General features: G+C 49.6%; 1 protein-coding gene across 2 annotated transcripts in view; it reads right to left on the reverse strand.

The window, feature by feature from the left end:
* The window catches only part of LOC100119556 (chorion peroxidase), a 40,994-nt gene extending 30,889 nt beyond the window's left edge, over window positions 1-10,105 (reverse strand). Inside the window, exon 1 of one of the 2 annotated variants that reach the window (XM_031929740.1) lies at window positions 10,007-10,105. The gene's annotated coding sequence lies outside the window, so the exon portion shown is untranslated. The remainder of the gene's footprint in view (window positions 1-10,006) is intronic. The other variant, XM_031929741.1, reaches the window with a different exon arrangement.
* Between the last annotated feature and the right edge of the window lie 1,339 nt (window positions 10,106-11,444).

Raw genomic sequence — 11,444 nt, forward strand, 5'->3', positions numbered from 1 at the left:
AGAGAGAGAGAGAGAGAGAGAGAGAGAGAGAGAGAGAGAGAGAGAGAGAGAGAGAGAGAGAAGAGAAAGAGACTGCGGGGAAAAACGAAGAGAAAGGAAAGGATCGCGGGAGAGAGAGAGAGAGAGAGACCGTGTGTTTGGAGAGGAACGAACGGGCGAGCGACAAGGACGGAAGTTGAGGAGAGAGAGCGGATGGGACACGGTGCGCGTGTGTTGGGTCACAGAGCGAGCGAGAGAGAGACTGAGGAATCGAGTAGGCGAAATGCGATTGTGCGAGAGAGAGAGAGAGAACGTGACGCACGAACTCGCAAAGCAAGAGAGAGATGGAGAGAAGGCAACAGGGAGATAGGGGTAAAAGGGAACGAGCGAGAGGGGGATACAGCAGCTGGAAGGGAGGGGGTAGGGAGAGCGAGGTACAGATAGGAATAGCAGCAGCAACGTAGGGGGGTTGAAACGGGTGATAGACAGAGAAGCACGAAGCAGCGCAGAGCAGCAGCGGCGGAAGGGAGGGGAACACGAGCACGAGAGGGATAACAGCGCGCGCGAGAGAGAGAGAGAGAGAGAGAGAGAGAGAGAGAGAGAGTCGACCCGCTCACTCGGGATATGAGGGTGTCGCGCAAGCCGGTCACGCTGAGGTTTCCATGGCAACGTCGGGCGATAAATCAAGCCGCAGCATCCCCGAGTAGGCGAGCATCGAGTCAGATAATAAAACCACACTCCGGGCGCGTGTATTTAAACACATACCTATACCTACCTACCGGCGCGACTGCTACTGCCAACTACTCCCGCTCTCTCTCTCTCTCTCTCTCTCTCTCTCTCTCTCTCTCTCTCTCTTCTCGAATAAAAAGGAGCGAGAGAGGACGCGAGAACGAGAAGAAGAGCGAGCGAGAGTACGAGAGAGAGAGAGAGAGAGAGAGAGAGAGAGAGAGAGAGAGAGAGAGAGAGAGAGGAGTATAGTATAAGAGAGAAAAGGAAAAAGTTGTTCAACAGTCCATTTACCTCGAGCTCTCTTCTTCTCTCGCTCGCTCATCTCTCTCCCTCTCGCTCTCTCTCTCTCTCTCTCTCTCTCTCTCTCTCTCTCTCCCCCTCGCTTATTTTCTGTTTGCCTGTGATTTGACGATGCTGCCTGACTGCAGGTATATCTTCTCTCCTCTCTTCTCACTGCTGATGCTGCCGCCTCCTCGCTTGCCCTTTCTTTCCTTTCTTTCCCTTTTCGTGAACCTTCGCGCACTCTTTATCCCGTGTTTTTCTGTTTATCCTTCTCTTCCCACCTCCCCGCTCTCCCTCTATCCCTTTCTCACGCTATTTCCTCGCGTTTCCTCTCTCTTTCTCTATCTCTTCTCCCTCGACGCGTCTTCGCCAGCTATCTCTCCCCCGTGCGCGCGAGATGCAGTGGGAGTATGAGAGACGAAGGGACTCAAGAGGGAGAGAATAAGAATCGACATTTTTTCCTCGGGGAGAGGAAAGATCGATGAAAAAAAATCGATTTCACGCTTCTGGCGTGTCATTCGGCCTTTATGCCGGAGAATGAAGCGAGTTCTCGGTAGAAATAGTTTCGGCTTCATTTTTAAGTGATTCCACAAATTGAAATATAAAATGGGAGGCCATAATTCCGAGGCGCAAGCGCGCGCGCAGAGGGATTTATAATTTTGGAGCGAACGTTTTTGGAATCGACTGATACCGCGCGCGCGCGTCGCCGGGAAATGCTAATGTTTAATTGCGTTCCAATCTGCAGCGAACTATTCTCGGACTTTATTTCGCATAGACGATGAGCAGCCAGCTGGAATTTATAAATAATTTAATGCATTAACGCTTCGATTGCTCCAGATTTTTCAAAGATAAAGTTGTGTACGTATATCGATAGTCTGCGTCGTTCTCAAAGAAATTCGAAAATAGTTCGACCACACTATGCAGTTTGTATTTTTGATTTCAGATCGATCAGCTTTGCTCAACTCCGCGCCTTGGTTCACAGTGGTATCGATCGTTCAGCCGAAAATTTACGTCCGTCCAAAAGGTAACCGGGCCTTTTTTTATACCAACATCGCAGCGCTCCGGTAGCTTGTAGCGAACAATTCATGCGGACGCATGTTTTGCTATCTGGATGTACGATGATCCACTTGTCATGTAAGAAGTGGGTTGACGCGCGCTGACCTGAAATTAAATTCAAAGAAACGCAGTCAAACCTGAAGCCCGCTGGTCGGCTAATTTTCCGAATTAAAGCGCGATTGCTTTTTTTTAAAAGTAACCACCAGATTTTTAACCGCAGAAAATTTCCTCGCGCGGCGCTTTTAGAGTCGAAAATTCCCCAAAGTCCCCGGCACATAATAACGCCAGCTCTCCGCCCCCCCCCCCCCCCCGCCGTGTGGGTGCGCGTATACGCGTCCCAATAACATATTCCATTGGCGCGAGCGCGGCGTATCAATTAATTATCGCGATCGCCGCATAAATTCACCGGGCCGGCGCGCGTGCAAGTTTAAAATTTCAATTTATTACGACGAGCGGAGAAGCCGAAAAACGTACGGCTTTATTTCGAGGTTTATTACGTGCGTTGCAGCAGCAGCAGCATACAGAGAGTGAGAAAGGAGAAAGATTTCAGTAACGGAGAAAAGTCTCAGGGCGCAGTATTTCTTCCAGGTTTCCTTATGTATTCGCCGTCCCTGTCGGCGCATCCATCTCTTTCTCCGCTCCGGTGTGGTTGTCTGTTTGACCACCTCTGGAGCGAGAACACGACGGGCAGAGGCGGCTCTGTATACTACACACAACACACTCGCTCGCTCGGAGCATCGAGAGCTTTCGAATGCCGGCTTTTCGGGCCTCTATTCCCTTCTCTCTCTTTCTCTCTCTCTCTCCCTCTCTCTCTCTCTCTCTCTCTCTCTCGCTCACTCTCATCGGCTTTCCGTCTCTTTATACCTACCGCGCGCTCGCTTCTCGTCCGTGTCTGTGTCTGTGCGTCCCTGTCCGTATGGCGTATACAGCACTGCGTGGCGCACAAAGGAATTCGAATTCTATTAGGCATTTTTACGTTGACACTTTCAACAGGCCGTGGAAACTCGGGGAGCGCGGCTCTCGTGTCCCTCTTATTTATCGCTGTTAAGCTGGAGTATAGCTTGGGAGAACGGTGAGAGAGAGAGAGAGAGAGAGAGAGAGAGAGAGAGAGAGAGAGAGAGAGAGAGAGAGAGAGCACGTCGACGCGTAAATAATTGTTTTCGTATTTTCCCGTCTCTAATTTAGGACATCGTTAACACTTTGTCATGGCCGGGGAAAAAGAGATAGAGCTGCGACTTAAGGAGGCTCGTTTTCACGTGATTGAGACCTGCTCAATGGGTTTTGTACGACGATTATTGAGGGATTTTCTTGTAATACACCGGGATGTATGGGGTATATACACTGCCCGGGGAGCAAAGTGTGCTAGGCCAGTCGTAGTATGTCAATTAAGGCTGTTTGCGGTTGTTCGAGATCTTATGGTCGTTTTCGTAGCGTTCCACTTTTTAATTGCTCTATTGTTTACGACGAGGCTATAGGTTGAGCCACTGAATATCACCACACGCGTAATATTGGTTTTTCAATGACCGCGCGTCGACTATTTTTATATAGCGATACCTAACGGAAAGAGCTTGGCTGGAAATAACGTAACGGTTGTAATAATAAATGACGTTTGAGATCCCAATCTGAAAAATCTGGAGGAGTTAATGAGGACTTTGATGAAAGAGTTGTAGGCCTTCGTTTTTCTATTTTTCAACGTCTATTAGCTCCTAAACCAATCAATTTATCACCTTACTGTAACTGTAAATCGAACATTTCATCACAGCTCAAAAGTGAATGAACCATATATAGAGTCAAAAAGTCGAACTAAATACACAAAACGTACACCTACTCCGAAACATTCCAGGCAGCTCACTTCAGACTCGATTACAAAAACTGCGCGGCTTTTGCAATATACCTGTGTACACGAGGCTTGAAAAGTAGCTCGTTTAAAGTAGCTTCCACTGGGGTTGAAAGGCGCAATTATTATTTGCAGTAAGCGAACGCGAGAGAAAGAGTCGTGTGCGGCACGTCGATTTCCGTGGCTTTTTATAATTTTGCGATGATTAGTAGGAGAACACCTGTTGCGCGCGAATTTCAATGCCGGCACATTTTTATACGCACGAGCAAATCCACGTATTATTTAATTACCCTTATGCCTGTTCTTCAAATCTCCAAACGGTGCGCTTTTATTGTATGTCTATAAATATATACAATGCGAATAAGGGGGAATGCAACGATTATGTAATACATGGTTCAATTTATGTAAAATGAAATCTTTAAATACGATCGTTTGCGTGGCTGCTGTGAAAGGCCGTTGTTATAGATACGGGAAATTTCGTAATTCATATTATACGACCTATTAAGCATTGAAAAATGTTGCATTTTATGAAAGTTTACGTCCGTGCGATCTCGGTCTGGAAAGTCGAGAGGCAGTGCCTATATTCCCAGGCATTTTATTATCGTTGCAATTTTTTTTTTATTTATTCCTAACGCCTTGCGAAACGACCCTTTTATTGTTATACTATAGGTAACCCACGTAGAATAATCGAAACGATTAATGCAACATAATCTGTAGCAAAAATATGAATCTCACGCGTTCTGCATCCGCGTAATCGCGATAAAAACCCCCGCTCGAAAAGGGCTCTCACGAGCGCGCGGAGACTTTTCAATCAACACCTGCACAGCCTCGCGACACCCACTCGAATTTTTATATTTAAAAAACTAATAACACACATCGTCGGGAAGTAAATGTGGGCGCTCGCTGGTAACGAACGAAATCCCCGCCTACGTCGCGCGCTCTCTTATAACAGCCCGATAATTTTCCGTTGCTGAAAAAGCTGCAGGCGAAAAGTTAGAAAATCCGCAAGAATCTCGACTCGAATAAAAGTCCTCCCACTCGTTGCGCACGCGATCGTCGTCCTGTTCTACGTAGGTACAGCCATCTCTCGCTTACTCCTTCGTAAACTAAATTTCCGCGTATAGACACACCGACAAACTACCTGCCCACTCGCCGTCAGGAGATTCTTTACGCAAACGCTGACGTCGAGTAGCTCTCTGTAATGCGGGGAGAGATAGCGCAGGCGAATAATATCGAAAGTCGCGGGCGGCGCTTTCGTCTACTTTCTAATAAAAGATACGTACGTACGTAAACGTACACAGAGAGCTCGCTTGCGCACGTCGCATCAGGAGAGTAGCCGTGTAGGTGGAGCTGTGATCAGAGCGCTTTTGCGTAATCCGCCATACGTCACGCGCACGCGAGAGTACAGTCCTCGCGGGCGTCGATCCATGGGGGTGACTATCTGGCTCTGTGTGTGTGTGTGTGTGTGTGTGCGGAGGACGCGTATAATCATGGAGGCAAAGCCACCCCCGGGTGTAGCGTATACGCGCGGCGGAGGGTGACGTCAGCCGGAGCCGCGGCCAATCAGGGCCGAGAGCGCGCGAGATGATCGCCTTTCGAAATTGCCCGATAAAGCGGCGGCACGCGCAAGCGCGTGGGCGAGCTCATGTTGTATATACGACGACGCCTGCCTGCCTGCCTCGTCCTCTAACGTCGCCCCCTCCGTCGCCGGCGTATATAGTTTGGCCTCTTTTTTTCCTGCCGCTGCTGTTCTTCTGCGGCGATCTCTTCTTAAAAATATAACTGAAAACGCTACAGGTACGCGTGCGCGCGCAGTGTTTACGCCGGGCGAGTTCTGCCTTTTGCCGCCGCTCTGTCTCTCGGTGTGTGTGTGTGTGTGTGTGTGTGTGAGTAATGTAACTGCGTATAATGAGAGAGGTTTTGCCTTGAGGATGTCTCTCTCTCTCTCTCTCTCTCTCTCGCTCTTGCCGGTTTTATAACTCTCTGGGAGAGGTGAGGTTCGGCTGGGTTGGGTCGGCCGCGAGAGAGAGAGAGCTCTCGAGAGGTTTATTTATGGATGTGATTGCAGCTTTTGGTTGCTTATTACGAGAAATTAATAAATTGCCGGTAATTTTCGTGGGCGGCTGACTTTTCTTCGGCGCGATGCGATTTCAATCGCGTGATCTGCATGCGCGCCCACTGTGTTTGCGCGGAAATCTCCGATTCGAGCGCATTTACACCGCCTGATATGTAAAGTTATAATTTTCAAGAGAACGACTTGTTTACGAGATTGCTGTAATCCTCTTAAATTCGATGGAGATATCGCCTTTCTTGTTCAACTCTGAAGTTGTTCGGAGTTATCGTAAACAAACGGTGTACTGTAATATCATATCTGATTTACGTCGCGACTCAATTATGTAAGAAGACCTAGTGCGAGATTGTATATAAAAAGAACACAGAGCGGGATCGATCGCGCAGGGGAATGAAGGTGAATAATACATAGGGCGACTGTTGATTTCTAGAACAATTTCATATTAACCGACTCGAGGCTAGCCTGGCGCTGCAAACAATATCTACACGGCGTCAAAATTTAATGCGCAGCGCGCGACGATTAACCATTCGGCGGCCGAAATACACGGAATTGTGGCACGTGAATCCTGCGTGCGTATATACTGCATATTAGTTTCCGAAATTTCCAACGGAAACGAATCTCGAAAAGTGCCGAGAGAGCCAATTACTAGCCAGTCCTAAACAATTCTTCCCTCATACCTATACAATACCCACAGCGAGCAAACATTCAGCTCTGTGTGGCAATAATCCCAGCGCGAGATCGAGGCTATATAACACTCCCTTTCCGCGTATATATCAAAAAGCCGGGGAGGGAGGGATCGCTGGATAAAAAAGGTGCGCGCGCGCAAAAAAAAAAAGCGTACATATAATATAGAAAAGAGAAGCAGCCGTAGCTGGCAGCGGCGATATTGAAATTTTCAAAATCCCGCGCGCCACGCGCTCTAAACAAACATCGCGCGGATAAAAACAATATTGAGCCGGAGTCAATACCTCTCGCTGGCTGGCTGGCGGGTTGGTCGCGAAAAAAAAGAGCCGGCGTCGAGGGCCGTCCGTGAAAAAAGTCTCCCTCTCGCATTCGTGCGTATAGGTATTATATTTGTTTCGGCGGAGGGAGAGAGAGGGGATGTATAGAGTCTGCGGATATAGGCGGGGGAGGGCGAATTAATAATCCTAAAATGACCCAGAAAAATCGCCGCGTACACACGTAGGGCGGAGGAGGGTGGGAAGTGCCCCCGAGTGTGCGCGCGCGCTTGCTGATATCTCGGAGCTTCCCCTTTAATGCTGGACCCACCTACGAGCGAGGAACTCTCTCGGCCGATCCTCGCGCTGGAGAGAGGACTCGCCTATCGTTTTACAATCGCTGAAACACACATGCGCAGAGTGAGAGCGAAGTCGCCGCGGGTTTCAAGCCTTTAAAACAAGCTTAATTTTTCGCTCACGACGAGCAGCGCGCGCGGCGACTCGCCGCGACTGCATTCCGCGTCCTCGCTCGTATACTTTCCGTTCTTTGCACTCGCGCACGTATACACACGTGCGCGCCTTCCTTCGATGCAGCTCTCTCTCTCTCTCTCTCTCTCTCTCTCTCTCTCTCTCTCTCGCTCTTGCGCATACCAGCTGCTGCCGCTCCGCGCGCACGCGCAACGGGGCAAAAACATCGGCGTGCGCGCGCTCGCTCGCTCGCGGCTCTCTCTCGAATCGAAACGCGATACCGCATCGCGCATAATTCAATGCCTCTCTCTCTCTCTCTCTCTCTCTCTCGCTCCTGTATGACGTAATCCAGGCCATTGGAGTCTATTAACGCGACGCTTGTTATGGGCAATGGGCGAGCGCCTGTGCTGCAGTCGCGCGCGAGGGGGGCAATCTGAAAACTGTTTGAAAAGCCGTCGTCGCGCTTATACGTATATTATATCCCGCTCCAATATAACGCCGTGATGTGTGTACAACACACCGAGTGATTCGAGTGTACCACGGTCCAACCTGCCTGTGTATACGTGTGTGTACCGACTCTCCGTAATGTGTTTATACGTGCGCGCGCGAGGACCCACACACGCAAATAGAGCCGAGAGCGTCTGCGTGTTGCGGCGCACGTATACACGTGTACACACAAAGGAGCGACACAGAGGCGCGACCGGGGTATAATACACACATGGGATCGAGAGCAGAGCGGAGAGAGATGAGTAGAGGTGGTGGGGGCAGTATTGCGCAGAATCAGGGGAAGTACCGCCGGTGGCGGAGGCAGCGCCACGCACACATACGGCAGGCCGAAACAAGGACGCTCTGCCGCCGAGAGATTTGATTTGATTTTTGTTTATGTATGGGTAGATTGATAGGCTCGCTCGCGCATGTGTGCGGGATGTGCGGAGCTTTAGCGGTTGCGCGCGTGCCCGGAATGATGAATACTCGAGCGCGCGCTGCAACTGTAATTTGAAATTTGAACGGTCCGACGTGCGGACTCTGATCCCGGGCTTTTTCGCGCTTTTTGCTCCGCATTACAACGTGTAAATCGAATGCGAATCGGCGGAGTTATTTCCGAACCGCTGATGCTGCACTTTCGGAGTAAATGAAAAAAAAAAAAAAAAAGACAGTGTGTAACACACCCCCGAGCAGCAGCAGCAACAGATCGGATCGGGGACAAGCGAGGCGTATGCGTATTTTTAATACAAGCTCTTGGGCGATTAACCGTCCGCAATAACACGCGTGAATCAATATATTCGACTTAAATTATTATCAATCCTCAGGAGAGTCGGGCACAGAGCGGCAGTAGCTCCCCGTGTACACTAGTACAGCATCAGCATCAGCAGCAACGGCGGTGGTGGCGGAGAGCATAGCGGAGCAGTGGGGGCCAGGCCAGGCCTCGGCTAGGTGGTGTGCGTGCGCCCATCCGTACACGCTCTCGGGGCTGGCGGAGAGCATGATAAGCTAGGAGCGCACGGGCTCGTGTTGGTGCGTATTGATCCGCTGCGGCCGGGTGTTACGGCGCTGCGCTTCCATACCTTCTCTCTCTCTCTCTCTCTCTCTCTCTCTCTCTCTCTCTCTCTCTCTCTCCTGTCGCTACGTATATATATGTATACAGCGCCGCGTATAGCGTAGGTATAGGTAGTCCGGCTGCTGCTCTCTCTATACGGTAGCGCTCGGAACGAGAGAGAGAGAGAGAGAGAGAGAGGCAGAAGTGGCTTCGGCTATGGATCAGGGGGGAGCGAGCCGTGGTTGGTCCACACGGGCGAGAATCATGCGGAATGGGCTTGTTGTAGGATGCGCGCGGCGGGGAGGGAGAGGGGGGGGGATTCTTCGAATAAGGGATGTTGTTGCGCGCGCGCGCAAGCGGGAGCGAGTCGATGACGAAACGAGACGCGACGACGAGGGTGACGTAGTGGCGTAGTCGCTTGGCGAGTATTATATTGTTAGCGCTAGCGCGAGGGAGAGAGAGAAAGTGGGAGACAGATGTGCACTTATACGCGCCGATCTGATATAATTGATATGCTTCGGACGCCCCCACACACAAGCGTGTATACTGCGACTCTACTGTATACTCTGTGTACTCGCCGAGTTTGCTTCTGGCCGCTTATTAGAGATTTATTTGATAAAGCCGGGCTCTCTTTTTTCTTCTCTCTCACTATACACACACTATAATGTACGCCTGTTATATACACTCTTCTTTCAACGCTCCTCCGCATCGATCGTCGTAATTAACGTGCCCGACGAGAGAGAGAGAGAGAGAGAGAGAGAGAGAGAGAGAGAGAGAGAGAGAGAGAGAGAGAGCGAGTGGGAGACTCGAATTTATTAAAGCGATTTACGCAATCAATAGGGGATGAAATAGCGGCGGCAGCGGCAGCACATGGAAATTTGTACATCAAAACTCAATTCGCGCGAGCGAGGGCAAGGGTTGCTACCGCCGGACGGACGTTCGTTTGCGCGAGATTAATTTGCGACGGGAATTACTTTTCTATGAGCAGTCGACGGCTGCTCCTGTCTTCCTGTGTGTACGCGATGGTTTGAGGTTGCCGTTTTCGGCTGATTTATGGGGTTATATTGCTTTCGGATGTAATCCAACGATGTATACCGTGTACGGCCTACCTTGAGAGAGTCCATTTTTAGTCCTGCCTTGTTTTCCAACGTTGAATCACCTGATGCAGAAGGAACGAGAACAGGCCGATGAGTAATCCCGAGTGCGATGCGGCGAGGAGTCACTGCAAAATCGATAGATAGATTATTACAATGCACACACACCCACACACACACATATAGAAATGATAATCAATCAGGGCTGTACATCAAATAAATCCCGTCGTCGGCGGCTTTTAAAGCGCTCGAGTAAGTACTGAGATAAATGCTCTGCTCTCCGCACTCCGGATAATCACGAATGTTTGCCGGCGTATCGATCGCGAGCTCGCCTCTGTTATATACGCGTATAGAGCAGTTGGGCGACTCAAATCAGCCGAAAAATCAACGTTTAAATATTTGCGCCACGTTTAAACATTGTAAATCCGGCGCGAGGGAAAATCGATATATACACCCCGCACACACTCTCCGCTGCTGCTTCAGTAGCTTGTGTCTCATAGATTAGTAATTAAATTGCGCTTACACTAAATAGAGATAATAGACGGCGTGTATACACACACACACAAGCCTGTAAAATACAACGAGAGGCTGCAGCAGCAGATCGGGCAAGCGCTGAATTATGAAAGCTCGCGAGTATCGATTATACAGGGACTTCATCTGATTACAAATTATCGCGCTGGTATAACAGTTCCAGCTGGATCTCTCGCCGGTGCTTAAAATTTTCATAGCTTTGCAGGAACAGTTAAACTTGTGACCTATTTCACCTAGAGCCCAGGCGAAATCGAGATTCTCTCTCTCGAATTTCCAGACGCTTCGTCCTTCATAGCGCTCGAATTGTTTTTTTTTTTTTTGTTTTCGACGCTGAAAAGTTCGATCTTATACATACTTCGCCGGTAAGTAGATAGAAATTCTTCGTACACCACTGCGCCTGTCATGCATTGCAAAAGTCTCCCCCCGTCGTCGAGCTCGCAATTAATGCGATGCAAAATTCATAGATCGGAGACAAAATTATACAGCTTATCAAAGAGTTCGGCGTATAATCAAAAGAGCGTATGCACTCGGTAGCGGCGCAAGCGCAAAGTCTATCCCGGGAGTAATACAGAGTATACCTACTCTAAAGTATATAGCCCGCGATATCATTCGCTATTCATCTCGCGAAAGGAAAGATCGTGCGCAAGAACGGCCTGCCTCAGGCATGACTGCGGGTACTTGTGCTTTGCGCTCGCGTTCGCGAAGGGCTTCTAATATTTATTATTGGATGAATTTTGAGCGCCGGTCTTTCGGAATTTCGAGGCGGAGAATTTTCCGGACGTTGAAAGGATGCTCTGCGCGCTCTTTCTGGACCGGTGCATGCTTTTTAACCCCGCGAGCTACTACGGTAATTTTCAAGTCGAATTATTCTCGCCCGCGCGCGCGTGTGTTTGTTTTATACAAACGGATCCTTAAAGCAGTT

This window comes from Nasonia vitripennis, chromosome 4 (genome assembly GCF_009193385.2).
Source record: "Nasonia vitripennis strain AsymCx chromosome 4, Nvit_psr_1.1, whole genome shotgun sequence".
Taxonomy (NCBI): domain Eukaryota; kingdom Metazoa; phylum Arthropoda; class Insecta; order Hymenoptera; family Pteromalidae; genus Nasonia; species Nasonia vitripennis.